The sequence below is a fragment of the Hyperolius riggenbachi genome, chromosome 6 (assembly GCF_040937935.1).
Source record: "Hyperolius riggenbachi isolate aHypRig1 chromosome 6, aHypRig1.pri, whole genome shotgun sequence".
Lineage (NCBI taxonomy): Eukaryota > Metazoa > Chordata > Amphibia > Anura > Hyperoliidae > Hyperolius > Hyperolius riggenbachi.
The window spans coordinates 264,177,845-264,181,746 of record NC_090651.1 but is presented as its reverse complement, the minus strand read 5'-3'; the positions used below and the strand labels follow the sequence as shown (position 1 = coordinate 264,181,746).

The window sequence follows — 3,902 nt, the reverse complement described above, 5'->3', positions numbered from 1 at the left end:
ATGGAAAATAAAACAACATCATTAAAAATGAACTTTAAAAATGCATTTGTAAAAAATAAATAAATAACCCTTTGATTTAGTAATGGCACCTTATAGACTAATACATTTCATTTTTATATAAAGCCAGTAAAGGACCTGCCTTTGCTCTTATATGCGGTCATGATTGAAATGACACAGTTTGCTATTACAGTGTGGGAGGGGCAGTCCCCAGAGTGAGTCAATCAGGTGCTACAGCCTAGAATGAAACTCTGGGTAATGGCCACTGGAAATTCACAGAATGTCCAACTCCTTAGAGGCAGCTTATCCGAATTTTATCAGCAATTACAATGTATTATGGGAGATTTATTAGGAGGGATTTTCTGGAAAGGGGAGACAACATTTCTCAATAAACCATACTAAGAGTCCACAAAGTGACTTCTTTGGGGCAATGTGGTTAAAGCAAAACTGAAGCGAAGAAAAACATATGATATAATGAGCTGTATGTGTAGTACAGATAATGAATAGAAGATTAGTAGCTTTTTTTATTAACACTGCATCATACTGTCACAGTTGCAATTTTAAAACCATGCTCTATCTTTTAAACTATAAAACAAAGCAGAAATAATAACCCTTTGAACTTTACTGCAGTAAAACCTCATCTCAATCTATCTCTCACGGTTTCTTGGCTGTTTAAAGTGGACCCAAAATTAAAAAAAATACAAGATTTCAGAAATAAACTCTATTTTCTAAATTATAATAATAAATAGCAGCCTTTTTTTAGCTGCATGATAACAAATATAAAATATTTTACATTTATTGAAGGAACCCAGTCCCCCCCCCTTTCATATTGTCGGGACAGAATCCGGCAAACTGGTGGAGTAGGTGGTGTCCGGCAAAGGAGGAATTGCTAATGGCTGCCCCCAGTATAACCCTAGTTATGAAAAGAGAAGGGTGAAAAGCATGCACTGAAATAATCATAGGCTTGAAGGAGTATTTATTTATCCTTGTATGTGTCAGAGTGGTGCAACTAAATGTTTTGAATTAAAAAAATGTTTGGTTTGGGTCCGCTTTAAGTGCTTCAAAAAACAGGACTGAATTCGACCCAGTTGGTCGAATAACTGAGAGAAACTCTTTAGCATAAATAACAACACTTTTTTTTAACTCGTCCTGTTATGAAAAAAACAAAATAAGACTTGTTTTTTGCTACTAATGTTATATTTTTTTAGCTGTACTACACAAACAATTCATTATCCCATAAGTTTAGTTCCACTTCAGTTTCGGTTTAACCACTTGCCGACCGCACACTCATAACGTGCGTCGGCAAAGTGGCAGCTGCAGGACCAGCGACGCAGTACTGCGTCGCCAGCTGCAGCCTAATTAATCAGGAAGCAGCCGCTCGTCCGAGCGGCTGCTTCCTGTCAAATCACGGCGGGGGGCTCCGTGAATAGGCTAGATGTAAACACAAGCGGAAATAATCCGCTTTGTTTACATTTGTACGGCGCTGCTGCGCAGCAGCGCCGTAAGGCAGATCGGCGATCCCCGGCCAATCAGCGGCCGGGGATCGCCGCCATGTGACAGACCACATCCTGTCACTGGCTGCACAGGACGGATAGCGTCCTGTGCAGCCCGGAACACCAGGGGGAGGCAGCAGGTAGGAGAGGGAGGGGGAATTTCGCCGCGGAGGGGGGCTTTGAGGTGCCCCCCCCGCCACCCACAGCAGGCAGGAGAGATCAGACCCCCCCAGCACATCATCCCCATAGGGGGGAAAAAAGGTGGGCAATCTGATCTCCCTGCCTGCACCCTGATCTGTGCTGGGGGCTGCAGAGCCCACCCAGCACAGATCAATCAAACCAGCGCTGGTCCTTAAGGGGGGGTAAAGGGTGGGTCATCAAGTGGTTAAACCAGAATCAAATTGCTTCAGCTATTCTATACAGTAAATATACTGATTGTAGTCCACAAGCTCTCTATAGTGTGCCTTCTAGCATCATATCGGCAAAAACTGGATTTTATTGGGGCACAGCTGGGGAAATCTATTAGGATCACAAGAGTCTGGTTGACAGGGATACATTAATGCCACTGCTATGAGGTTGTCACCAGGCCCAGAAGGACTGGACAGGGTTTATAATACTGCATGTCTGTGGCCAACAAATCTGGGATATGTCATCACAAATTACCAGGAAACAAAACGACAGCTGCTTACTCACTTTATAGCCAGGCAGGGAGGTGAACTGCAGGTGAACCAATTCACATAAATTCTCAAATCTATGCAAATGAAATATCCATTGGATTCTTAAAAAGGCACCATAATGACATACAACAGAATGTAGTAAATTACTCAGGATACCCACTATTATGTTTCTTGTCCTGCTTCAGCATCAGAAATACCTCCTATAGCTATTTATTGCTGTATATTGGTATGTAAACCCCGCCCTCCCAGTGACAATTAGCCCGGCCTTTGAAACTATACAGAATCCCCCCCTCCCCCTCGGATTTGGAACTCGAGTAAACAAACATTCCTCAGAGGTGCACCTGCCAGCAGCAAAGATAACACCACTTGTGTCACCACCAAGATGTCACCACCACAGAATGTAAATCAGGGGGAGGATAGACTTTACAAAGGGCAAACACTACCTAAACAATGTATAAATAAACATTATAAACAAATAAACATTTTTTTTTTTATAACATTATTTTCAGTACCTTTTTATCACTGTATATAGTACCTAATCATTCATTTATTTCTTATTGTGAGGTACTGAGTTTTAGCTCTCTTATTGGCTGGCATTTTAAGGCCCGGCTTCCTCAATTCATCACTATTTCTTGGCATCTCAGGTATCAGAGAGTCTGATATCACCATATTTAAAGGTATGAAAAATGTATAAACAGTTCTATAACATTATAAAATTCCTTGATATGGAAATGTTAAGCCATACAACAACTTAATGTCTAATGCAGATGGTTGCCAGTGTACAGATATAGTCAGGGCGATCTCCTGCTTTTGGTCAAGCTGAAAGAAAAAGTCATGCTTTGATGTTCAGAAGATAAAGTGGCGCCAGTAGTCTCTGCTGCTGGCTCATCAGTCATCCCTCTTCACAGACATTAGCAGAACGCTCAGCGAGAGCTGAGCATCTATCCTAATGTGTAGGTCTGACAAGCCTGGACCTGAGGGTAGAGGGATCACTCTCTAATATTTATGACGGCCTTTGCATTAAAAACAGGTCCTCTTGCTGGCCTGCAGGAGGCGTAAACTGCTGAGAAAACTAATAACACTTTTACATCTCTTTTATCCTCTGTTACATTAACTGCTTCACCTGGCTTGGAGAAGTGCGGATATCAATCCCTTCACCGTACACCCTTTTCTCCTAATTACGCCTCATACTTTGCTTATTTTCCTATTTCAGCCTACAGACTTCAATGGTTTGAGGACATGGTGGGATATTGAACATATTGCCTGTTTCTTCCCTGCGGTTATAAATTATCATCTCCTTGGGTGGTTCTAGCTATTGTAGAGAGAAAAAAAGAAATAAACACAGGGCTATTAGTAATGTATCTTAAATAGCCAGCTTTATACCTTCTCATTCTTTTTATTGTTCATCTGATTATATTGTAGAAAAAAAGGGGCTGATAATTATACCCCATGCGCAGTTACCTTACAGCTTGCTAAGACTTCAAACGCAGCCCAGAATGTCTCCTCTGCTGATTAGTTTACAGAAGAAAAAACATTTTCACAGGTATATAGGCCTGACAGACACACTTTGTCTGGCAGTGTTAATTGCTGGTTCCTGCAAAGTGTAGCTAACAGGATCTAACTGGGCTGCTAATTTATCAAAAAGTTGCCAATCTACCAAATCCCAACATTTATGCGTGTGGCCTTCAGATCTGCGCCGAGGCCCAGGTGTCAGGGAGATTAGTGTAATTGCTTT

The 3,902-nt window shown here is 41.6% G+C and overlaps 1 protein-coding gene across 11 annotated transcripts in view; it reads right to left on the bottom strand.

Annotated features, from left to right (window-relative positions):
* Positions 1 to 3,902, bottom strand: part of NCAM1 (neural cell adhesion molecule 1) — a 485,915-nt gene that overhangs the window by 294,264 nt on the left and 187,749 nt on the right. The gene's annotated exons all lie outside the window — the stretch shown is intronic.